Source organism: Corvus moneduloides, chromosome 10 (assembly GCF_009650955.1).
Source record: "Corvus moneduloides isolate bCorMon1 chromosome 10, bCorMon1.pri, whole genome shotgun sequence".
NCBI lineage: Eukaryota > Metazoa > Chordata > Aves > Passeriformes > Corvidae > Corvus > Corvus moneduloides.
The window spans coordinates 9085686-9112653 of record NC_045485.1 but is presented as its reverse complement, the minus strand read 5'-3'; the positions used below and the strand labels follow the sequence as shown (position 1 = coordinate 9112653).

The following is a 26968-nucleotide window of genomic DNA, read 5'->3' as shown; positions in this document are numbered from 1 at the left end:
AGCCACGTGCCAAAGGAGGGAAAATGCATTCCCACTCCTCACTCATCTGTCCAGCCCTCTGTTTCCTCGCCTTTTATCACATATGCTGAAATAGCAGCTGTTTCAAAAATGTACTTTCAAATTTTTTTCCAAAATATAGATTAACATTTCTCAGAGACCTTTGAAGACATAAATTCAACCAGATATATTTTAAAGTTCTTTTTAATCAGCATCAGAGCCCTCGTCTGAGCCATATCGAGGAGCAGAGGAACAAACTGGAGCTGAGGAAGTGGGATGGGGTGGGTGATGCACCGAACAGCCTCACCAGCAAGTCATACCAGTGGAGGCAAGGCCATACAGGGAGACTCACTGGGCATTGTAGTGCACATGGCCATGGCAAGCACAACAGAGCATGATAGTGCCATCAGGGTGCATGGAAAATATAGGTTTTCTCATTTAACCAACTGCAGAATTTTGCAGTCATGTTTTGGAGATCAACAATGAACAGAAGAGGCTACTGATGCAACTGATTCAGAGGCAGGGACCTCATCTTGCAAAAGGGTTATTGACAGTGCTGACTGAAAACAACAGGACAGTGTTTGGGCTGCACAAGCAGGGCCAGCAAGGGGCTAGGAGTAGAGGTAGTTTCATGAATGTATCTGTGGGGAAAATGGACAGAGTAGAAACGGCCCTTCTGCTGCAGGCAGAGCAGTGCCAGGCAGTGCTTGGCTTTCACAAGCCTCTGCAGAACAGCAGAAATTTAATACCCCCCTCATTACAGGGACCACTGTCCAAATGTTTCCTTGGGGAACAGTTGAAAGGGAAGCTAATGTCCCTTCCTGGACAAAGCTTTGCTCCTCTTGGCCAGCTGTCAGCCTGACTGGTGGACATGATCTTGGATGTGGAGCTCCATGCCCAGGAGGAGGCTGCTCCACCACAGGCTCACAGCACTTAACACAGCAGGAAGAGCTTTAGGGTTTGCTCAGCCTGGCAGAGCTGCACGTTGTGATGAGAGGGGGTGGGCTGGCTCCCCTCACCCTCCCTCCCTGCCAGTGTCACTCCAAAGCCTTTTGTGGTGGGGTAGCTTTTGGCCAAATGAGAGCAGGGTCCGACCCACACTGAGTGGCCAAGTGGTTGCCACAGGGCTGCTTGTGAGGGTGCAGCCCACAGCAGGGTGGGAGCAGGACTTCCTGCTCATCTGAACACTCATTCTCTCACTTTTCATAAAGAAGAGCAGGGCTTTTTTCCAGGATTAGTCTCTGGGCACTGGCATGGCTCCTTAAGACACCAGGAGCAGAGCAGGCTGGGGGAAGACCTGTGGTACCTGACACAAAGCAAAGCCAGAGGTGACAAGGAAGTTCAGTCTTCACCTTCAGCTTCCCATGCATTCAAAACTGAGCTGGATTCCCTTCTCCATCTTAAAGGCTCTTGTAGCCCTGCCTGACTCCAAGAAGAGCCTTGACTGTGCCACTCTTTTCTACCTCTCAACCCTGTTGGTTTTTTTTCTCAGCAAGATTATTCTGAGTGCAAACTGATGGGCTGAAAAGGGCAGAGCTCTTGCCCAGCTCCCACCTACACCTGCAGAGGAGACCTGTGCCTGCCACCTGTGTCACCACACAGCTGGATGCTGGGGAGCTCCTGCTGGGTGACAGCTCTTTTGCGGGACAAGCCGGCCTTTCACAGCTCCACAAATACCCAAACACTGACAGGGATTTCTGAATTTTTACCATTGCAAGTACTGTCAACCTTTGTTGATACCTCTTGCCTGGGCTGTGAGGGAAGTGCACAGTGTTAGGCACTAAAATAGAAAATATTTATTTAAAGAAGTCAAACGTTCTAATTTCTTCTCTCTTCTGGTGAGTGTAAATTAATGGCAGTTCAGCGCTCTGCTGAAATAAGTGGAGTGGGATTGTGGGAGAGCTCTTTTTAGTCAAAAATATAAATATACACCACTTTAATTGTCACCCACTCCTTTGCTTCTTAATGTGAACAAGGCTTCAGCAGGCTCCAAACAGCATTGACACCCACTCTCACTCTGCCCTAGAGCAGCCCCAGCCAGGGACCTCCAGCCTGTCCACAGGCAGGTTTTAAAGCAACTACATGATCACTGTTCAAGGAGTCAAACAGCTCCTCCTGTGCCTATGACTGTAGCCTGGAAAAAGGGCTCCACACTTTCAAAAGTGGCAAATTAGCAAAGGAAATGTAGGAGCCCCCTGCTCTGCTCATTTCCCACAAGATATTACTGGGTGCTAACAACCTCCCCAGCTCCTGCACAGCAGCAGCCGTCACACGCTGTAATGGAAGGTGGTCAGGTTTTCAGTTCTTTTTTCCCCAAATCCATGGTTGTTTGTTTTTAGAAGGGGAAGAAGGGCTGCCCTGTATTTGAGAGTATTTCAGAATCCCCTGCAGTGGCCTAATCCTGCTGCCACTGGTATGTGACGGGGAAGCCATCATAGCTCTGCTTCTTTACATCACTTCACATTGATACGCCGATTTACCTTGAGTTTTTTGCAGTTTACTGTCAGGGAAATAGAATAATACTCCTTTACTTCACCTTTGTATTCGAGTATAACCATCCTTAGCCATGTGTGAAGAGCTGCATCCTGGAGCTGTAATTGCTGGGACACACCACAATGCAGAATAGTAACTCGAAGCTAATGAGCTCTATGCGTTCAGTCAGGATCAGACCTGCCATCCTCCTTCCCAATGAAATTACTGCTGCCCTGCTCATGCTGCTTTTCCAAGTGTATGCTAAGGTTTGCAATCAATTTGAGCAAGTCTCACTTTTGATTCCAGTTGTCTTCTGAGTTATCCAAGAAAGGCAAATCCAGGACAGCAAAGCAGACATGAATCTGCAGGGCTCTCTTTAATTTGCAGTTTATCTGCAATTTAAGGGAGTAAACACAGCCATTCTGAAGATGCATAAATACAGCTTGGAGAGCCATTGAAATATAGGTCAGGGTTTCAGCTTTGCCTGGGGATTTCAATACATGGCTCGGGGAGACTCTGTGCTGCTCCAGGAGCCGGGTGGAGGACACTTCTGAACCAGTGTAGTGAAACCAGGTAGGCTTCTGCATAATCAACAGCAGCTCCACGGCAGACTGGTAAACAGGTCCCGTAGGCCATCGCTGAGCTGGAATTGCTAAGTGCTGAATCTCACTGGTCAGTCCTGGCAAAGGCCTTTGGCTCTCCAGCGGCTTCAGTCTTCAACTGTGCTCCGAGGAGCACCCCCAGCATCTGCCAGCAGTAACCAAATTGCCTTCCAGGTGCTTCGAGGGAGTGATAGAGCTGTCAACCTGATAGTTGTTAACAAAATACATAATTTGGGGGGGAAAAAAAAGGACTTGCATTGATACACATCCATTTGCTTTGCAATCCAAGTATATGACTGCTGCAGAACAGGAATCTATTCCGTATTTGAGACCCAGTCTGTATTTGTGTTTTAAGTTAGCTTTCCAAGCAAAACATGTGAAAAGAGAACATTTAAACAGGAAGGGTTCATGGATTTTTTTTTTTCCCCTCATGAATTTCTGTAAGTCTTGTTGCTGCTAATTACTGGAGATCTCAGCGCAAGAGCTTTTCTTTCTAGCAAACCAGCTTCTCATGTTTCCTGCCCTTCAGTTAATCAGTTATAATCTCCTCTCTGTTTGTTTATTTAACTTCCAAAAAGCTAATTGACTGTTTGTGACATGAGTCTGCCTGAGACTGGGAAAGCAGAGTTTGCCTGTGTGCACCCACAGCGTGGACAGTGGGTGGGCTCTGGCAGTGCCCACCACTTCCACAGCAGCCTCTGGATGTTCCAGGAGCTGGGGACTGGCTCTGTCCTGCTGTGCCTGCCCGTGTGCCTCCCAGGGAGGCTGTTTTCCCGGAGGAGGGTGGCTGGTGGGGCTGGCCAGCAACCTGGCAGCCATGCAGGTCGGGCACGGGCAGCTGCCAGGGCTGGTGCCTTGCAGCCGTGCCCAAGCAAGGCAGAATCCCACCTGGAGAGAGTGCGTTAGCATCAAGTAAGGCATCAAGGGATGTGGATGCGGAGCCACTGCAAGCCTGATCCTCTGGTTCCTCTGGTGGGGCTAGAAAAGCAGATTTGAAAATAAAACGTTGAGAATTTCTATAGCAACCTTTGTGTCTCTGTTAACTGAAGGAAGATGTTTGTGGTGAGAGAGGTGGGCCTGTGTCCTCTCTAATTCCACTGTCCCTACATCCCCTCCCTGGCACAGACATGCCCTTTGGAAAGGCTAGGCACCCACTGCTCACTGTGAACATGTAGCACAGGAGAGCAGCTGCACCCACAGCTCCTTACTCCCCGTGCCCTGGAGTCAGACTTCACAAGATGCAAACCAGCTCTTCTGGGTGTCAGGGCTTCTCTGCAGTGAGTGTTGTTCTCCTCACCCACCCACTCCTGTGCTTTCCGCCCAAGCACCAGGGGTGTGCCGCCGACAGCAGCTGCCCCTGCACGCAGCCTGTCCCGGGGCTTGGTGTTCCCAGTGCTCTGTTGGATCCTCTGAGCAAGATTAGGAGATGGCTCTTCTCAAAATCTGTTGAAATCAAAATAGTTGATTGTAACTGATGGGTTTTTGACCATGTTTTTTTTGCCTTCACCATGATGCAAGAGTAACTAAGCAGTGCTGATTTTAATGTTTTTTTTTCTTTTCATCCTTTAAAATGGGTCCCTAAATCACATCAGACTCTGGCCCCTTCTAGCTCTCTGTGACTTCACATGGCTACAGGCTCAAAGGATATGGCCAGTGGAGAAATCTTCCTGCCTAAGGGGAAGTTCTGAAAGGATGGGTCTGCTATGAGGTGTATTAGTCATGCTCATGTATGCACATTATCACTACAAAAGAGAATTGGTTTTTTGGCAGCTGTGCTCCTGGGATTGTGTTTCAGCATGGGATGAACAGGCTGTAGTGCAAAGACCCTTCAGAAGGTCCCACATGAGTTCCTGGTGTGACAAAACTACCCTTTAACCTCGAGCCATGAGGTGTTGGCGCTCTGTTTCTAAACTGACTTGAGGCATTACGCACAGTTCTATAAAAATGCAAAATGGGGCTGCTGTATTACCTCCTGTAGCTCAAGAGGTTTGGAGCAATTCGTTCATCATTTCCTACCTAAAAAGCACTCCCCTGAAGCTGTGGCTGCTGCATCTCCTTTTGCAGCAGGCTCTTTATTTTTGTGCTTATAACATTGCAGTTTATTTCCGTGGCAACAACTATAATGTGATAATTTGCATCCATAATAACTTCACTGTTACTAGAAAAGGTAAAACGGTGGCAATCTTTTTGAAAAAAATGATCTGGCTCCAACTGAAATTGCAAACTATAAAAAAATACTAAAAATTAAGTTGATTCCTAGGGCATTAAATCATGGCATATTGAGCTGAGCACATGATTTTTCTCGTCTCGCTGCTGTAGTGAGGGGCGAGCCTGCATAAGCCGGCTGGAGAGCTGAGACTGCAGATGAGGGAACACACAAACACTCTCATTTGTGTTTTACTTAAGCTTTGACAATATTGTTCTCTGTTTTCCCTTCCTCAAGGACTGCACTCACTCCTTTTCCCTACTGTTTTTCTTGGCTCTGCTGAGTGATGTACAAATTGTTTCTACTTTCCAGGTTAGTTTGTGACATCCTTCTCTTGTGTGTGCATGTGGGTAATGACAATGCTGCCCTGCTCATCAGGAAATGAGTAGGCTGCCTGACTCCGGCCTCAGAGGAGGTGCATCGAGGCCAGTGGAATTGCTATGGCTCAGCACCAGCCCTGAACCAGGATTTGCCCCAGCGCTGCCAGTTGTTCAGTGGTTTTGCACATGTTTTATCTTTCACCTGTGTCCAAAATCTCAGTGCTGTCCTCCACTGAGAAGCTTAGAATGTAACATGGACTGTTCTGGGATGAACACATTGAGGAACTAAGGCCAAAATGCATTTCTTTTAGTTCAAAACCAGACACAGGGTGTCTTTCCTAGTTCTGTCTCCTGTGGGTTTTGCTTGCTTTAAATTCGCTTAGAACATAGTAATTTTTTTTTAAATTTTCTTGCACATACACATACACACACTCATGTTTAAATAAAAGAGAATCCTGCTTGTATGATGAGACACACCAACTGTCTTGATTCAAACAATCCTCTGTTTTGATGAGTTGATTAAATCTATTTTAGCTGAACACTGGGGTTGGAACTAGATGGTCTTTAGGTCCCTTCCAACCCAGGCCACTCTGGGTTGGAAGGGGCCATAATTCTAGGCTTTCCTGAAAAGCTTTCCTCCATAAATTAGAAGTAAGATAGCTGGCACTAATAAAACAGAGCAGGCTATCAGAGACCTCAGTTTGGCTGGTGTAGAAATGTCAGATAATATGATTTTCCATGAATTACTGACTGTGTAACCAGGTTGAGAAAGTTAAAATTCTCTGAGAAAGGTAAGGTCCATGTGAGCCATTTGAGCCCACACATGGTCATGAGCACTTTATCCTTGCTTGAAGCAGCTGGGTGAGCAAGTATCACTTTTCTTCATTGTGTGTGATGTGGGTTGAGATAGAATTACAAAACTAACCTCCTTGCCTGCTGCTTTGTCTCATCGCGTTTTCATAGGCCAAGAAGAACAAAAACCCCACATCCAATAACGCAAGTGTGGGCTTGCCTCAGCCCTGTGTTCCCTTGCCAAAGGAGGGTGAGAGGGCTCTTCCCAACGCATGAATGGTCCTAGGACATCCATGACCTACGTGTCAGCTGGCCTGGGCCTGCCTTTTCTTCCTGTGTATTGCTCCTGCCCATGGTGCTCACCTACACCAGAACATGGATTTGGCAAGTAAAGCTTGTGGCTATGGATAGATGATCTGCAATCTGATAATGCCTGGTCTTAATTAGAATACAGTTCTGAAGAATTGGCTCTCTTAAATGTCCTGCTTTTCCTGTTGCATGATATTGCAGGTTCTTAACAGCTACTGGAGTCGCCACATGCCATGTGCTCCTTGTTGCTGTGTTTATTTTTTTGCTTAACATTCACAGTATTATCAATATTGATTCTCAAGATGGTTGGTTTGTTGTTTCTAGAGAGACATGCAGATTGAGCCACTTTCCATTTAATATTAACTGAAATTCACTGGAACATTATCATCTGCGTGGCAACCAGAAGACCATCTGTGCCTAACATCAATAGCCTACAGTGAAAGAGCCTGCTTTTGACAGGATAAATACATACTGTGAAAATCCTTATCAGGTCTGAATGAGAGCTAGGTGGGACAAGCCACCCTCTCCCTAAAACCAGGTGCAGGTCACATCCAATTTCAGCTGTGAGTAATGAACAGCATGATTCACTCCACAGCCAGTCTCATAAAACTCCACTCCTTATTCCCAGAGATAAATAGGAGTGATATTTTCATAGACAAGTGTTATTGTTGGTAAGCCCTTTCTAGGTCAGTTCAAACCAACACACATAACCCCTCCTGGCTGACTCCCAGCTTCGTGCAAGCTGGCAGATCCACTGCAGTGGTGATTCGGAGGGGACATGCCAGACAAGCCACACTGACAGAATTGGGAACTGGGTACAAAACTGCACCTAAGCCAAATACCAAAATTCAGGAGTGCTGAACTTTACTCTTTGAGGGAAAGAGTGACAAATATCTGCCAGGGAAGAAGCCTGGTCATCTGCTGAAAGATGACATCAGTGCAAGCTCCCTGTTTGGGGTTTTGCTCCCCCTTAAGGTAATGGTGCTCTTCTGCTTACAAGAAATCAGCACAGTATTAATTTCACTGTGTCTTAATTATTCCTTTTCTGATTTCCTACATGTATGGCTGCTTTACTGCTTTAATGCAGTATTTTCCATTAAGCAGTTCTATGCAGCACAACAAAAATAAACACTCAGAGCAATGTGCGTAAGATTAAACTATTAAACTCACTCAAAGTATACAGTTCATAAATTAAAAGTGCTTATGCTCATACTTTATTATTGATTGTTGAGTTGATACAAGTAGAAGAACTTACCCTTAGGAAACAAAACTCATGGTTCTTTAAGCTTTTCTTTGTCAGGAAGCCAAAAAGACAACATTACATGGAAATGTCACCATTTGTTCTTGTCAAATGTAGTTTATTCAATTAGATATTTCATAACTCTACTGAGTTATACAAAGGAGGTTAATATTTTTTATCGTTTTTCTTCATGCTGTGCCTCTAATACACACAGAGATAAGTTAGCCTAGTAAAATACACAGCGTATTTTGGTAATGTGTTTACTGGATTCCAGTAAAAGACTATGAGAAATTATTCAGGATTTTTGCTTCTTCAACTGAAATTTTCTTTCTTCTCTCTCTTTTTTTTTTTTTCCTTTTTCTTTTTGTTTATTTTTCATTGTTTGGGGAGGGGGCATAATAATCTTGCACATTTTTGTTTCCTGAAAATGCTTCAAAAAAGAAATTCCTAGAAGCAGATTTGGGGTTTTCCCCCCTGAGTTTAGAAAGAAGGAAGCAGATTTGGGATTTTTTTTTTCCCTGAGTTAAGAAAGAAAGACTTTCTGGAGAACAAGGTCTTTAGATACACTCATGTTTTCAAAAATTTATTTGTCTGTGGTTGTGTGTGTATCTGACATCTTGCAGGATGAGAAATACAAGAGGAGTCTAAGTTTACAGTAACTTACCATTTGAGACTGTCTTATAGAGGGTTCAGATCGGTTCTGGTTTTATGGATATGATTTAAACCAGCAAAAATATATTCATTTTTCCTTGTGGAGTTAGTTTTCAGCCCAATTGGTGGCTGGAACTCCACTCAGCTCCAGAGGTCAAATAAATATCACCACTGATGTAAGGAAGAGAGATGGGAGCATGCAGCCAGTGTCAGGGCAAGGAGAGGCCTAGAGTGACATCCATTTTAGGTTCACTTACCCAGTGACAGAACTGCAGCCAAAGCAGTTGGATAAAGCTCTGGGCACAGTCCGAAGTTCTGCTGAAATGGGACAGGGCTACCATGCCTTGCCAGAGATGTAAAGAAAAGGAGAAGCAAGGCTGTTTAGCTGACTTTGGGCTGAGAACTACATGTGTGGCCCATGGCTGCTTCTTAAAAGTACCTGCAAGCACTTTCACTATGTGAATCTACAGGAGATGACTGGATTTCTTGAAAGAACCAACACCCTTCCTGGAAAAATTGCAACAGTTCAGAAAAGGTGAAAGTTGAGTACTGCCACCCTCTTCCTCTTGTGTAATTTGATTAGCTCATCCTCTGAGACAGCAGGAGCTGCCCTCCCCAATGTGCCAGGTTTAGGCCTTTTTCTAAGTCTTGCGTTGTATTGGGAACTGCTATCATATTTGAACTCAATTGAGGACATGAAACCAACTGCAATTTGGCAAGCCACACAGACTGGAGCTAATTTTTGTTCTCTGTTAATTTACCTGCCTGTGGCTCTTTGTGCTGCCCAGGATATAATCACAGCTTGCTCTGGAGATGCTAAACGTGTTTGTCTGGAGCTGGGCTGATGCTGACTGATGGGCAGCAGCAGTGTCATTGGGCTGGTCACTCCTGCTCACAGCAGGCACAGCTGCTGGGCTGTGACATGGACAAACCCCAGGGCCAAGGCTTGCCTTGGCTGCTGCATCCCTGAGTCTGAGAGGAGCCTTGGAGGAGTCTTCACAGCAGGTACAGCCTTGGCTGCCCTGACTGGTAAGGAGCTAGCAGGGCTGACGTGCAGAAACCCTTCCATCAGCTTCCAGGCCAAACAAGGGAGCAGAAGTGCTGGAAATGATGGTGTGCTGTGGCACACACTTTGTGGAGCAGCCTCTGGGAGGGACACTGCAAACTGTGATGACTGAGAGTGGCCTGGAAGCTAAATCCCATGTAACTAAGGGTGTCGATTCATGAAACGCTTAATCCGATTTAAATGCAAGCTGCTTCTAGCAGAGGTGGCCTCCTCACATCCCACATGTGCATTCCCACCCTCTCCCTTCTCTTGCCTCTGGGCATCCCTGAGCTGTAGGTTGACTCGGACCCTGTTTGTTCACCCAGTAAAAAGCAGATGACGTTCACTGTAGGCTCAGTTTGTGTCAGGCCATAACTATGCATACAAGGATCTGACCTAGCAGGCCCCATCTGGTAGGGCTGAAGGAGAAATGCTGCTCTGTTTGGTAGCCTTCACTTAGACTGGATTGAGTAAAAAGAAACTGGAGTGCACAGAAGCCAATTTGGATAATACTCAGGGCTGAACTGGATCCAGCAGCTCAGGAGACTAAAAATCAGAAAACCATTCAAAGCTCCTCTTACCTACTTCATGTAGGAAGCACACACAACCTGGAGCCTTGCACCAAGCTCCAGTAAGCAGAACTGCAAACTGAGGAGCCTTCTTTTGGAAATATCACTTGGAAGAAACCAGCCAGCCAAAGGTGGTTTGATGGGGCTTGCTGATACATTTATACAGGTGAACAGTCTGGAGGCCAGGAAGGAGCTCTAGTTTCCAGATAAACATCCTCTCTCGCATTCACTTTACTACTGATCACAGCTCTCTTCCATTTCTTTTACTATTCCTTGCTCCTGTTTCGGGACAGGGATAGCAACGGTTGGAGAGAGGCTGGGGTTCGGTGCTCGCACAGTGCTGTGAGGGAACACAATCCAAACTAAGCATCCTTTCATCACTGCTCTTCTTATGCCCTCATTTTAAACACAGCTTTTCCATTCCAGGTGTAAACACTTTCCAGGTTTATCACCTCTGGTTTCTGGAAATGGGCATTTGTTTTGGGAAACAAGTGGAAGAGCAGGATTCTGGCAGGGTAAATTCCCAGTTTCCAGCAATCTGTTGCACAGGGCCTCGCTTCCAGAGCACAAGACTGCTTCTCTGTTGTGAGAAGCTTGTGGTGATGGCTTCTTCCAGTCTTGTCTGATGAGTGTGCTTGCAGAGTGGTAACAAAAGGTGTTACAAAACTTCTGGGAGGAGCAGCAGATCAGGGAATTTTGGGAAGACATAGGTGGGAGCTGAAAGTGAGAGACAGGAGAACACATCTCAGTTTAACCTGTGATGCGAAAACCAAAATGAAACAAAAAGCCCCAAACCAACCAATGCCCCCTCCCCCCACCAACCCTCAAAGAAATCAGGACATAAAAGTGTGGATAAAAGCAGGAAAAAACATGGTAGTTCTTCCAGCTTCTGCTTCCCTGTCTTGCTCACTGTGTTCTCCCTGTGTTCGGTGTTGGTCTATTGCTGCTCTGTGCTCTCCCCTGCAGTGCTGCCGTGAGTCCCACGTGCTCCTCCTCAGTGGCTCACAGAGTGGTGCTCCAGGGGATGTTCTCTGAGACACAGCTGCAGATCACCCAGGTGGGTGCCCACCTCAGGCAGGTGGGCTGGGAGCCCCTTGCATTTCCAGAAGCGTCCTGCCTACCAGCCCAGCACCAGGCACCCGAAGTGATGTGGACATGGCTTGTGTGTGACATTAGAGGGGCTTCCCCATGCCAGGATGTTGTGGGTGAAAGTCAGATGATGAAGAGAGGTTTGGGACTCTCTCACTGACCTGATAACACACCTCCCCACAAAAGCCTGTGGGCTCTACAAGAGCTCCTCTGTTGCAGCTCAGGACACGCATCCTGGCTCTGCCCCTGCCCACAGTGGCACAGCTCCATCCCGGGCTGCAAATGAGGCAGTTCCCAGCCTCCCAGGGGGACAGTGAGGGGAACAAGTAACTGGCACAGAGCACAAGTCCTGGCAGACCTGGAGAGAGATGAACAGGTACTGAGCAGTGCTGGACTCCAGACTCGGCAAACTTAACAGTCGAAGCCATTATCACACCAAGTAAATACATAAAAATAGATTACTGTAGGTGGCTTTACACAGTAATGTCCTGCATGTACCATCTCTGAAGTCTTTAGTGAGTTCCTTCTCCAGTAAAATCTGATCTTTTTTATTATTATTTTTAATTCTGTACCATTCCAGAAATGTCATCCTATTTCCCGCTGTCATACAAAGTGCCCGAGGCTGTGATTGAAAAATCTTATGAAAAGACTCATATTCTGTTTCTAATCTGATGTGTTTCTCTCTTTAGAGTGCCTGCTAGTTTCTTTTTGCCTGCATGACATTTCTATTTTGATCTAACCTCTTCTTTCCCTCTGCCTGTTGCAGTGCCTCTGTCTCCATGGCCCATTTCTCCTTCACAAGTTGTTAATGTGAAAAAACTACACTGCCCCATACCTGGGCAGGTCAGCTTCGAGCACTCCTGAATCACAGCTTCAGCTCATGTTTACGGTGGCTAACAATGAAAAGTGTTTTTTACACTGAGGATAATGGTGTATTTGCACTGTAAGATAAACCTTAGATGTAAAAATCATTATTTATTTAACAAGCACATCAAAGAATACCACTGGAGAAGGGAATTTCAAAGTTTCCCAGAATAATCAGATTTCTGCTATTATGTGAGGTATTTTTTTTCTCCTGACTCAATAATAATGAGTAATAAAAGTGTAGTTCTCAGAAGTCATTTAAAGCATTACCAGACTGAGAAGAAAAAAAAAAGGAATCATTTCCTTAGAAGCTAGAAATCTAGTAAACGACAGGACTGCAGAGCTAATGAGAGAAAGAAAGGTCTGACTTGGAGCAGACTGCAGCACTTCTGAAACCTGAGAAAGATTTTCTCCTAGGAAGGAGGAGAAATACCATTGGGAAAGCTCGCTGCTTAATTTCCTACAGTACTTTCCTTAATTAAATGCATATTTAAATAAGCAGGAGCTCAGCAGTGGAAGTATCCTATAGCATCATTGTGCATTGTGCTCCATGGCACAGAAGCACCACTGAGGGCACCCTGTCCCCAGCATTGCATATTCTAGGTAGAGAGTGCCACAGAAAAGACATCCTTTGTGGATCTCCCCTTACAGATTTGTCTGAACAACTTTCTAAAGCCTCTGATGACTGACTGTGAAACAAGGCCCCAGTTGATTAAGAAACCGAATGGCTTGGCGGAAGAATGAGGTCCTCAGTTTAAATTCAGGCTAGTTTCCGTTTTCTTAGTCCTTTCCATGGCTCACAGGGAAATTCCTCACAGATTTTTAACCCTTTGCTCTGCCTGGCTGAGCCCTGGGAAGATGTGGGTCACCATGAGCTTTCTTTGTTGGCAGCACCTTGATGCTGGGCTGACCCTGCGCACCTGGAGCCCCAGAGTGGCAGGAAAAGGGTTACCAGGCAGGGCTCGTGGGAGAGCTGGGTCCCCATGACCAGGAAGGAGGAACTAAGGGAAAAAGGAGGCACCCAGCAGGTGAAGAAAGGCTCACACAAGAGATACTTTTTTCCATTTTTCTCATAGTACTTTAAAGTACTATCAAATGCAAAGGTCTATATTCCTTTGTCCTAAATACTGTATTAAAAAAAAAAAAAAATCTGTTTCAAGTGGTTCAAAGTATACAACTGAAAGCTTTTCAGAAATAATAATCTGCACGTGTGTTCCAGCCCTGGACAGTGATGGATCTGCTGCAGAGAGTCCTTCCGACAAAGAAAGGGGCTCCTTCTTGTGAAATGTGCAACACAGCAGGAATGAAAAGCTTGAAAGAATATTTATCTATGTATGTGACAGACCGTGTCAGTTTAGTTTTAAAATCAATATAGGCATTGTGATGATTTCTAATAGCAGGAAGCAAGACTCTTACATCCCTTGTCATGAGAGCTGGTGAAGCCAGGACAGGGAACATAAGGGGGAGATTAGTTCAGGACAGGAGAGAAAGGCCAATTTCAGAGTATAGATCCCACTGGATGGATTTTTACTGTGTCAGGAGAAGTAAAAAGGAGGCTTATCCTCAATGAAATACAGTACTTTTGAGAGAATAATATTAACAACAATAGTATATAGAGCTGATCATAAGGAAATTTTTTCTGGACCAGCTCCAAGAAACAAAGTCTGGACCAAAAAAAAGCCCTGCAATAACATGTGTAATAAATATAATACCTTCTTGAACCTAGAAAGAGAAGTAGGAAGGCTGTAAAGAGCAGTATTGTGCATGACTTTTGTGGTATTTTTGTGGAAAACTGACTAACAAGCACATGATGTGCAGCTTGGTAGAGTGGGGGGAAAGTGCTGGGACAGAAACCTGAGTTTTCAGAGAAATTATTCTCACTGACATTAAAGCAAACTCAGTTCACATATTTGTAGGAGAAAAACTCATCTGCCAAATTTCTAATGAAGAGGTAGCCATGATCAAGCCATGAAAAAAAAGAGGCATGGCAAACGTTTTAAAAAATGGCAACATACTGAGGAAAGTCTATATGGAATATGCTGGCTCCAACTGCAATATTGAAACAGCTGTTGAATTTCAGTCAGAAAAAGCATAAAATATTGAGCACTGGTAACACAAGCTCCAATGCTGAAACACTTGTGTGACAAGCAGAAGAGAAACTCATTAGGCAGCTGAAAATGTCACAGAACTAATTGTTTCATTTTGCTAGCTACCCTCTGTTGCATGCACATCAAAAACTACTCGTAAAGATGAGGAATATTCAACTTTTTTAGGAGCAGAAGTAGACTTTGTGACATCTGAGCACCTCCATGCTCCAAATTCTTTCGGTCTGGCACCACAGTAAAGAAATGTCACTTATCCTATTTTACAGACAGGGAGGTAGATGAAAGCAAATGAAGTGATTTTCTAAAGGTTGCCCTGAGAGTTTGTTCACTGGTCAGGGACTGAACCCCAGCCCCCAAAGAAATAGCTAAATCTTTGACCACTGGATTTTTTTTTTTCCTGAGTTGTGAAATGGGTCATTGTTAATAATCCAGAATGGTTTGTTTTCTCCTTTGACAGATTTAAGGGTTTTCAGTGCCACCTCCTTGTTCTCTTGTACTTTATACAGAGCATGCTCTGCATATTTGGTTGAAAGCCAAGTGTGCCTCAGTTCCCCACCTGCTCATTTTATGTTGCAACTTATCTCCCATCCCACCTCTGCATTGTCTCTTATAAGTGTATCTCTAATCTCAAGCAGTGTTTAGCAAACCCAGATACCAGTGTCACAAGGGGTGACTGCAACAGTAGTGCCCCTCATGGTCTCCATAGTGCATCTCTGGAAAACTTGAGCAGCCCTCGGAACAGATCACTGGGTGTTTGAGATTATTTTCAAGAACCTTTGCTAAGTATTCACCAGGAATAGGGAGACAGTTGTTAACACTCCAGAAATACCAAGTGAAGGTTTGAATGCCAATCCAGAAAAGGAGTTGAAAATATAGTAGATGATTTATCAAGAGCATATTGGAGAAGTGTGAATAGAGATGATGCTGTCATGATGTATCTTAAAGTACCTGATATTCAAATGGCTGCTTAGAGATTTCCAGCTAGACACAGCAGAATTCATGATAATTGCCAGCATTAAGGGGGTCTATGTTAAATGGGCACCAAAAGGAAAAATGTGAAGAGCCTGAGGACAAGGAGATTTGTTGAGGACAATGGAATTTGGCTGATTTGGTTTGTGGAGTTTTTTGGTTTGTATTGTTGTTTTTGTTTTGTTGGAGTTGTTTTGTTTTGTTTTTTTAGTTTTGATTTTGGATTTTTAAAAACATTCTGACAGAGATTATTATAAAATATTAAGAAGAAAATGGCATTTATCACCATCCCACTTGCTAGCAGTGGCAGTTCTCCCACTCTCTAGATCCAGAAAGGATGGAGAGAGGACTGAGGTCTGGGGATGGAGCACTGAGAGCAGGGCAGTGAGTGTGGTGGGGACTGAAGGAAGAGCATCTGCTGCTTTTGTTTCCGCCGCTTCATCTCTGTTGGTGTCAGAGGCAGCTGAGACGTAGCCAGACATACCAAGGGAATGACTTGGTCCAAATAATAGGAATTGGTAATAAAATATAAGGGATACTTGGCAAGAGGGTTGTACAAGAGAAGAAATGTTTTAGCCTGAGGTGTGAGGTGTGAATTGCTGAATGCAGCATGTTTAGGAAAGATGGATGCAAAATCAAAGCAGCTGCTGGCACTGCTTGAGTGATCCATGAGCTCGGTTTTGTCTACGTTGCTCAGAATTGGCTTTTGGCTTCTGCTGCTCTATTACTGCACTGTTTTGACAGTAACTTAATATAAGTAGGAGTCAGCTGCTCTGAGAGATGTGTGTGTCCCACCTGGGAGTGCAGTCCAAGTCCAGCTGGTAAGTAGCTGGCCATGTGTGTGCACAGATGCCACTTTTGTGCACACAATTGCCATGCCATTGCCAAGAGACGTGTGTGCAAACAGGAAACTTGAAAATCAAGTCTTGAAGGTATGAGGGTTATTACCGGAGATGTAATGTACCTTGACTCTGTTTAATAATAGCATCTTAGAATGAGGCAATCCTAATGATCACAAAAAGAGACCAGCAAGGTTTCGTGCATCTTGAATACAGTGTATGGATACCTGAGGCTCTGACTCTCCGCCTTTGATGCTTGGTAATTATTTCTTTCTATGCAAACTGGGTTCTAAATGCTGCTGAACTGGAATTCAGTCGTCCTGTGTTGCTCTGCAAGTGTGAACAGACCACTCCCCTGAAAGATGAGGGAGCACTCTGGTGTTTGGTGGCTGCCTGACACTGGTTCTACACATGTGTGAAAGACTGAGGTCAGACTTGCTGTATTTGACTGGAACACTCAGGTTTAGTAAAAATGTCTTTGTTTTGCTTCTGAAAGGAAATAATATCCAGTAGGCAGTTCTCTGCTCTTGATGACAGTGAACACGCAGTACAAATGATGTAATATTAGATTGCTCAACACTCAACATGGAAAAAAAGCTCATAAAAATTGGGTATGTGAAGATTTATTGAGAGAAACCATGGCAAGCTACCAGGAACTCTTCTGTGACAGAAATAGCCACCCTAAGAAAGCAAAGTCCAGAGCACCTCTGAGGTCAGGGCTGGCCAGACATGACCCTGAGAAATGGTTTCTCCAGAAGCACAGGGAATCTGAAGTGACTTAGAAGAAATGGATGGATGTGAGAGGCTGGTGCTCTGAGCTCTCTCAGAGCTACTTTAGGCCTAATACCCAGCCTTTCTCTTACAAGGGACTAAACCCAGCAGTTTGATAGGTGCCATTTATTTAACACAAATGATTGTTCAGCCTGAACAAACACCAGTCACAAGGGGCAGTCATAAAGGCACCAGGTAAGAACACTACCTTTAGTCCAGTGTATGAAACAAGTGGGAAATTCCTTAGAAAAGCTGAATTTGCTTTATGCAGCTCATTGCCATCTGGATTACCTTCCTGGACCTTCCTGATTGCCAAAAATAGCTTCCTCTGATGCCACAGGGCATGAGAATGATAATGTAAGGCCAGTGCAACATAAGGTGTCTGACTCCTGTTGCTTCTCACACCATGTGCCTCTCACCCCTCCAGGCACAGTTAGAAGAATCCTCTATGAGGGGACTTACCTGCAGTTATTCAAACCTGGGCAGATGTTTTACATGGCCCTCCATGACCTCTGAACCACAGAGTGCACCAAATGAACTGTAGATATTGGCTGCTTCATGGCATTGTTACTCAGAGGAGGCACATCCACATTCTACTGCAAAAATACAGCTCTCAGTGTCAACTATCCAGGAACTCCTGAAGGTAGAAACCCTAATCCATGTATTTATGATCTTTGAGTAAGTGACTCTGGAGATAAGCTGGAACGAGACATCATTTCGGCGGTGACCCTTTCTCCTCGAGCACTGACATCTTTCCTGAGTGCCGTCATCTCAAGGGAGGGCACTGGGGCTACCACATCAATCATTTCTCAAGTGTTGTCAAGCCTGATGGGGCAAGAGCAAGCCTGAGCCAAGGATGCTGCTGCCTGTGTGGGACCTTTCTGACTGAACAGCTTATCCACTGGGCCCAAATGGTGCAACTGGGAAACAAAGCAGCAAAATCCTAGTTGACAAAAGTGGATGGAGGCAAGCCAGGACTAGAACAAAACAAAAGCTGCAAGTAAAATATAGATCATCTCAGCCCAGTTAAAAAAAAAAAAAAAGAATTCTTGTGTGGCCAGGGTAGTCCATGCAGTGATGAGCACAGAGAAGGCTTGAGGACTTGGACCTTGATTTATGCCCCTCTTATGACACTGAAACACAGTGGGGAAGGCAGAGCTATCTATCCAGCACAACAACAAAAATAGAAAAAGTCATGTTTGTTTTTCTTTTAGAAGGAGATTATATGGGACAGCTTCTGGTTCACCGTGTCCTGTCTTGGTTAAGGGATAGCTTTAATCTCTGGTCTGCTGGGCTATGTGTGTTTGAGGTGAAAAGGTGCTGACCCAGGGAAGACCCTGAGAGAGAGACTTCGGTGCAGAGCTGAGGTTTTCTAAGACTGGTCCATGACCCCACCAACTTACATGTGGTTTCAGAATGCAGACAGCACACACAGCTTGGAGACTGGAACACACCCCAGAACTGTTATGATTGCTGTGGAAATGACAGTTGCTCTCTGTGGAGCCACAGCAAGATGGATCACTGTGGCAACATCCTCTGTTCAGGAAGGGACACTCCTGGTACTTGGGCACCAGCCAGAGGTTCAGATGTGGGAGGGAAATGTGCTCCACCGGAGCTGTTCAGCCCCACACAATGTCTTCACGGTGCCTAATTACTTCCAGAGGGAACCACTGGCTGGTGCAACTGTCCAGCCTCCCAATTTCTGGCTTGGTGAAAGGTGACCAGCCTGGGACAGACTGAACATCTTCCCTCGCTTTCCTCATGGTGTTAGGATTCATGGATGGGACCGTCTGCTGAAGCCTCAGAAAGAGAAGAAGATTGTGCTGGTGCAGCCAGGAAGGGGACCAGCAGAGACAACCTTGTGTGTGGCAGGAGCTGGCCTTGGTCATCTGGCCAGAGTTGGACCTGGCACCAAAAGGGACATAAATGAAGTGGGTGGGAAGTTGTGGAGGATAACCACAGGACAAGAGCATGGGCTGCATCTGTCCACAACGCCCACACACCATGGGAATGGCACTGCTGAGGCCTGGGAAACACTTCAGCATCCTGTGTGTCCCCCGCTTCCTTTGTTTTTCCCTTGTGGTATCATTCCCTGCAAGCACTGACCTGAGCAGATGTAATGTATTTAAGCTTCAGTCTAACTGTTTGTACTAAAAAAATGTCTTTTATGATTAAAGGTGCTTGTTCTGTTATTGGTAGTTACAAAAAATTTTCCTGAACCCTACTGTTTCTCTATTTTTTAAGAGTGTCTGTCTCCCATAGTGCTGCTGAGTTTTACCTTTTAATTACAAACAAACAAAAAACCCAATCCCCAAACAAAATTGATGTCATATGTTTTTATATATTCACCATGTATTGTAATATATTAAACCTTTCTTATAGACTGACTGATAGTGGATAGTGGTACTTTAGTCCTAAACACAGTCCTAAAGAGTTAGATTTGACCTCATCTTTTTTTTTTGTTACACACATACCATTCTTCCGAAGCAGACTGCTCTTGTTCCTCAGAAAATTGAGACATTAATTCACAAATTAGTGTGGCACTATTAAAATAAACCCCACCCTCTTCTGAAAGAATGAGTTTGAATTGTGAACCATTCAGTCTACTTCTGCCTTCAGAAAATGAAATGTCACTTAAGAAATTATTAGCCTGAACTCCAGCTTGGAGAAGGGGACAGGGGAAAGGACCTTTCCCATCATGTCTCAAATTAATTCTTTAAGCTTCGAACCAGTTAATCCTGTCTTTACTGTTGTTGCAGCACAAACTGACTCAATGGGATGTCTGGACTGAACCATAGGCAAGAATCTCTCCTCTCAAACATCCTCTCGGATTCCTGGAAGAAGCTCATGCTGGAATTCAGAAGGGAGTGGGCAAACCCAAGACACTGAGGCATCAAACACACCAGAGCTGGTGAGTGGAGAAATAAATTGGTGAAAATAGAAAAAGAGTGCTTATCAATATGATGGTAGGTGCTTTATACATATAAAACTTATATACATATATATATCTAAAAATATATTAAAAACCTTGCTTTAACCAGAGTTGAGTTTTTAATTGCCAAGGCCTAGAGAGCTAGAGAGGTCACAAAAAACATGACAGAAGGCACAGAAGATGAAGATCATTAGCATGATCAGAATTTAAGAGCAGGCAGGAAAATAAAGAGACCAGAAATATCTTGCTAATAAATAACAGGGTATTCAAAGTAAGACCTGAAGTATGTTAATTAGTGGAAAGGCAAAACACCTTTACTTTTAGCCAAAGACTGCCTGATCTGCCATTTCACACATTATTTTAGCAAAACTACCAAAGCAAGATTTCCTGTGTGTCATGTCAGCCTGCAAATTCAAGCTGCCTTTGTTTTGGGAAGAAGGCAGGCTGTGAGATGCTGAGGTTTGGCTGAGGTGTCAGGTCTGGCTGCCCTGTGAGGAGGGAGGATTGTGGGAACAGAAAGCTGGAAGTCCTGTGCTTGGGGCAAGCCCTGGTGCACAAAGCGCAGCCCGGTTGGGTCAGGCAGGAGCAAGGGACATTTGCATTGTGCCCCGGCTGCTGCTGGGTTTCCTTCCTGCCTGAGGGGCCAGTGATTACAGGCTGCAGCTGCTAATTATTTCAGAGGGTGGTTTGAACCTTTGGGGAATCAAAGCCATAGCACTTCTCTTCTGGACTCTTTGTCCTTTAGGGGTTTACTGCTGGCTGAGCAGGCCCATAGCTTGCTTTCTCCAACAGGCTCAGCAGCAGCCTGCTTCATCCAAGCAGGTTGAAATCAAAACCCTGAACCTTGTTCATCTCTACAGGCCTCTGAGAGAGAATAGTAATCAAAATTGATTTAATATTCTTGGGCTGAGTACTGAATTTCTCTTCAGAACTAATCCTCAGAGGATCCAATACACTTGCTAGCCCCAAAAGTCACTTGAGTGGGTGGATAAAACACAACAAAACCACCCCAAACCAAAAACCTGAATTCTTAATCTGTAAATCTCTGGAGAGAATTTTAGCTTTTTATTGTTTCCCTATCAATAAAATGCAGGAAATAGTACTAAATGCTTCACCTGTACAACTTCCCATTATTTATCATATCAAATGTCCCTTCTTCCAAGCCTTTTGGTTTACTCTTGCAAATAGATTATGCAAGCATGTCCTACAGTTCAGCATATGGAACAGAACAGATCCAAACTCTGTTCAATCAAATGCAAAGTGCCTTCATGTGCTGCTGCTTCAGAGTGTGAGCTCTCGGAGAAGGCAATGCTCTGAATTGTATTATGAGCTGAGAGTATGAAAACACCCAGGTAGTCTTGGAAAAATGGATAATCAGTAAGTATTCACTGGAGTTGGCAGGCAAGCACATTTTGCAAATGCTTGTTTCATAAATATTTATTTTAAAAATTGAATTTTGGGAGTTTTCAGACAAAAGAAGCCATAAAGAGTGAATAGAAACTTCAAGATTAAAATTATTGTGCATGTGATTTATTTTTTTTTGCTTTACATTCCTTATAAACTCTTTTATTCTTTTTCAGTTTGAAAGAACTGAAGAAACTAACATCTACAAAAACCTGTCTCAGGCAAAACGTGGAGTCAGCGCCAGGTATGCAGAAGAATGAGTCAGTAATAAAGAAACCTACAGCTTATGACCAAAATGCCTCGAGCTGTTTGCATTAAGTTCTCTTGAATAAACTATGTGCTGCATATTTCCTGAAGAGCATGACCAAAAACGCACTGAGACCGTGGATCTCCAAGTAGGTTATGGCTAAAAGCCTGACTAATGTTTGATGTGTCTTTTTGGTTCATATCCGAAAGGATATTTGTTTGTTTTTACTCATTTCTTACTCATGAAAAAAACCAACAACAACCCATTGAACTTAAGTGGGGTTTACAATACAGGATTCATTTTTCATTTGTTAGAGAGCATTTCCTCTAGGCTGTAGACAAATTGTTTCCCGGCACAGAAAAATCTGTATTGATGTGGTCAAGATTTAAAATTTAGTAATGTACTTCCTCTACTGGGGATGTTCTGAATTTTTTCAGTGCTGTGATTCATTCTGGTTCTGGAACTAAACTCAACTTACTTATGTTGAATGGCAAAAGAACAACAAAAACTTTCCAAAATTTGAAAATACCACTGAAAAAGAATAAAAGTACAATTGTCTTCAGCCATTATGGGCTGCCCTAATTTGAATCACATGGGAAAATGCTTTGTAATGGCTTTCTTCTTTCACTCTTCATTGGCACCAAACCATACCAAACCAAACCAAACCCTTTTCTTTGTTCTTTTCCTTTATGCATTGCTTTTCCATCTGGTTTTAGAAGAAGCTGGTCCTTTGGGTTAGCAAAGATTTTGAAGTACTAGAGATCTTGGGTCATTTCCACAGATTTCCTGAACAGCCATGGACTGACCACTTTACCTCCATTACTGTTCTGTAAAATGGGAATATTCCACTTTACCTTAGAAGGTTTTTGCTAGAAAATCTATTTATTGCTGTAAGATGTCCAGCTACCACAGGAGTATTCAAGGCATATATACAGTTTGTATTTTCCCTTACAAGTGTGTGCTGTGTAGAGTTTAAGCTAATAAGTCCCAATGATGATTCATGATGAGGAATTCACTCTTAAGAAGAACAAATTTGAATAGATTTAAATACATACATGTGAAAGAAATATGTGCAGCCTCCCAGCACTCTTTGAAATATAAATGTGAGAATTCCTTTAGGTATAGTGCTGGAAGCCTTCACGTCAGACGATATGGGCAGGTGCCAGGCAGAAGGAGCCAGACTGATATGTGCAGCTTTCTGCTGGAAGACCCCAAAGACTGCAACCCCCTATCACTCCCAGCCGTGGGGCAGGTAGTGGGATGAGCTCCATTAATGCCTCCTTCATTACTTACTTAAATTAGTTACTACTTAAACCCAAGTAGAAGGTTTATTCCTGTGCGTTCTGGACATACAGTCTTTTGTCTGCTTTTCTATACCAGCTTCTTCGTGTTTGATATTCATTTTATTCCCCTCCTTAGAGTATTATTTACAACTGAATAGCAGAATGTTATAGGCTGAGCTGACAGGGCACTAAATATAGCAATAGCAGGGCACTTCCCCACTCTAATCATCTGCTTCTGCTTTTATGTAGATAGTAAATGATGGGCCACAGAGGGAATTGCCATTTGTCTCTAGGAGATACATGTCAAAGGAGTTTAAGCGCTACATCCTGCCCACATGAGGGAAATTAATTTAGGCTTGATGCAGCAGTGCTGGCTTTTCCTAGCACTGAGGAGTTGCAGATGAGATCTTTAGTCCTTCAGCTGAGTGCCATAGAGACCATGTTTTTGAATAGGGTATTTACAATGGCAAATGGCACCATTTCTAGCCTGAAGTAACAGGCAAATTCAGCCAAAAAACGGTGCCATTCATTCAGATCATCCCCCTCGTTGACCCCGTTGCCCACATACGTCTGTCTGGGCCTTGGGAAGCAGCCATTCCTTGGCCGGGGCTCAGCTCTGCCCCACCAGGACCCGGGCCAGCCTCAGGGCTGCCATTTGCTTTGTTTGTGCGTTGGGCTCATTCCTCTGACTTGCCTTCCCTGAGCCAGCTGACTTGCCTGTGCTTTTTCCCCTCTGCCAAGTCTGCTTTGCTGCCTTCTTTCAGGTCTGGAGCTGTTCTGCTGCCTGCTCTTTTAACAGCTGTCCAAGTGCGCAGGAATAGTCAAACCAACGCTAAAGCTTCGCCAGCTCTGCTCACTTGGGTCCTACAACTTAAACGCAGTGTGTGAAAGTTTAAGCAGCAGCTTCGTTGATGGGACTTAGCCCTAAATCCACACAAATCCAAGGTAATCTGGAAGCAGCTCACTGCTGCTTTAATATCAGGCTGAGACGGCTTCAGCTGAGATGGGGGCTGAAAGAGCTGGGAGCTGTGTGCGTGCCTTGACAGAGAAAGTTTGTGATCTAAAGGTTTAAAAATCTGCATAATGAAAACTTCCAGAAAGTTTAGTGCAGCAGTTCTGCTTTTTCCCATGCAGAGCTACAGGGCACAGGTTAAGGCTCAGCTCCAAGAAGAGTGAGGTATTGCAATGCAAAGGAGGAGAGGAGATGCTGAGTACAAGGACATCAGTTAAACTTTCTGCCCAGCCTAAGGGTTCTTCATGTATTTTATCCACTGGCTGACTAATGTAAAATACAAAAGTATTCTGCCTGGCAAGCTAGGAGCAGAACTGCAGTCTCCACCCTCCCAAAGGATGACTTAAATATGAAGCTATGATGCCATGTTCTTCCTTTCCTTCTGCCTGCTCAAATGCATTTTTAATTCTTTAATGCAAAGTAGGAAGGCACCAAAATGAAGATCTCTCTCTTGCTCCAGAAAAGCCTCAGATAGGGTGGACAGAGACTTCTCCTGGGAACACCAGCAACTCTTCTCCTGCCTTCAGTGGAATTAAAATCACTCTTCCTGTGTTCTGAGTGACCACCTAACCCTGAGGTAGGGGAAGAATGGGGTGCTACCTCCTCCTGAGCTGTGTGTTGGAGCACAGCACCAGCTATGCTGGTGTTTTGTATTTAGGCGGTCTCAGCAGTGACCAGTCATCCAGTGAGCTAAACCACCAGCCTGATTGTACAGGAGTGTGGGCAAGAGCAAAAGCACAGACTTAGTCACCCAAGGGATATGAGCTCTTCATGGTCCACTCCTGGATTTAAACATTCTTTGTGAAGTCACCATTCAGTAAGAATTGTTGTATATACTCATGAATGTACAAAATACAGATGATTATAGTAGTCTATAAAACCCAAAACCACACTGTTTACTTCAGTAATTATTTACTTATTACAGGCCAAGCATTTCAGAGTTGCTCCTCCTGAGGTGCTAAGGTCACCTGCTGTGGTGATTCTGTTCTAAGCCTGCTGTGTCCCAAGTCACCAATACTTCCCAGTGAAAACACTTCAGATGAACACAATAAAAGCCAATAAAAAATGGAAGAATTGTTGATTGGAAATGTTTCCTATTTCTGCCACCAATGAAGGCAGTCTGCTTGCTTGCAGGGTGAAACAGAGTACAAACTTTTTAATCCTCAGTCCCAAATTCACCTAAAAGATTTAGGGCCAAATATTCCTCTTACTTGCACCAGTGTAAATTTAGGGAAATTTCATCCAATTTAATGCACTGCCAGGTGGTGGATTTTGCCTCAGATCTCATTATTTTTGGGTTTTTATTTATATTCAGCCACTGTGTGTATACACAGACACAAAGCAGTAATTTTTGCCAGCAATAAGAGAGTGGAGTTTGCTATATAAATCGGTATTTCTCAGTCAATATGTTGCAACCCCTGAAGGGGTTATAAAAACCATCTGGGGGCTTGTAAAGAACTGAAAATTTTATAACAATCTAAAGCAAAGAAAATGTCATTTCTTCTACTCTCCATAGCACAGCACCATTCTCTTGGCAACCCGTCAAAACCATACATGAAACAATAAATTCTTTAGGCTTATCACTTTTACCATATTTTTTTTTACTTTAGCTTTATAAAACATGGATGAGAACTGGGAAGTTTCTTTTTTGTATTTTGTTTTTTGTTTTGTTTTTTGGTTTTTTTCCCCTTTTATATAGGATTTCCTATCTGAACTGCTTGAGATATGTTACTTTCAAATTTTTGGCCTCAAGAGGCAGTACATTTCTTTAAGGGCCTCTGCCTTGGTCTTCTCCTAACCTGCTTGTTAAAACTACAGCCTATTTTGTCAAGCTTAGGCTTGTTTGTGTTGGAGCCAGTTTTTCTATTTCACTGTGACTTTTTGCCTGTCAGCTTCCTCTTTCAGCCTAAATCATACAGGGAAACATCAACATTTCCCTTTGTGGGAAGAGATGTTTTGCATCAAGTGGAAAAAATGGATGAGATTTCCTGTATCCTCACTAGCAATGTGGTGTACGGTTTGAAATCTGCCCTTTCTAAGGTGAGATACCATCTGAAGAACCTCTCTGCTTTTAAATATAGCCTCACAGCACATGCAACTTGTCAGTGAATTTTGCTTTCATGAACGCATCTTTCATCTCTGTGCATAGGTACTTATCTATGAAATTAATTCTAGTAGCAACCGTGTCCCACTAAAGGAATCAGAGAATAAATTCAGAAAAAAAGGCTCATTGCTTTTTTTGTTTTTCCCCTGCCAGGGTGAGATGTCTCACACCAGCACTGGGCAAGCAGCAGAGCTGGTGAGGCTCTGAGACCCTGAGCAGGGTAGGGAGAAAAGGAGAGGATGGTAGTGCTCCCCTTTTGGCAGCTGTTTGGTTGGGCGGGCAAATCTCAGGCAGCTTCACCTCAAACTCCTCTTGACTTCAGCTATTTCTGCCTGATTTCCACAAATTTTTGTTGATGCAAAGTACTTAGTAGGTGTGGTACCTCAATCTTTCCAAAAACCCTGACTAGTTAACTGTTTAGTGGGCACAAATTTGATCACATAAACCATTTGCTAAGGAGAAGGAACAATGACTTCTTGCCTGGGTGGGAGGTGGTTGCCCACAACCAGGAACTGAATGGGCCATGGGCTCTGTGGCAATAAATAAGGGGAGGAACTGCACTTTTGGCTTTTACTCTTTAGCTCCAGTTTCACTGGACTGGAACTGTGCTGTCCAAACTGGGTGGAATCAAAACTTGGACAATTTCGTGTAATTTGCTTGGAGCACAGCTTCTTTATCCCTGTCCCATTTCTACTGGAGACAGACTACAAAGTCTGCACGTGCAGAGGCTGGATTCAGATCCAAGCTGAGGGTATTTGGGGGCTTGGCTGTTGGCTTAGGTCTTCAGGCTGTCAGACTACAACCAGGATTCCTGCTCCAAGATTTGAGTTCAGCTAGCTACTCAGGGTCTAGCTCTTCTGCTGCCTTTCCATAAGCCAGATTGTACCAAAATGCTCCCTAAAAATCATTCAATGGTATTTTCCTATGTGGTTTTCATGATACTAAGCAGTTGGGCAGATGTGACATGGTCTACCCAGCTTTCTGCCTTCATCCCTGAGAGAAAATGGATACCCAAGGGTTGTCTCTGCTAATATGAAACATGCAAAAGGTGGCTGTTAGGTTTTTTGTGGTTTTTTTTTGGTTTCTTAATTAATCTCTATTCTCAATTCAGAAATGGATCTGTGTAGAAATGATGTTATGAAGCAT

The 26968-nt window shown here is 44.0% G+C and overlaps 1 long non-coding RNA gene across 1 annotated transcript in view; it reads left to right on the top strand.

The window, feature by feature from the left end:
- The window catches only part of LOC116449100, a 30832-nt gene extending 9266 nt beyond the window's left edge, over positions 1-21566 (top strand). Inside the window, exons 2-3 of the long non-coding RNA XR_004242236.1 lie at positions 19600-19751; positions 21353-21566. This is a non-coding gene — a long non-coding RNA (uncharacterized LOC116449100). The remainder of the gene's footprint in view (positions 1-19599; positions 19752-21352) is intronic.
- Positions 21567-26968: the final 5402 nt, after the last annotated feature.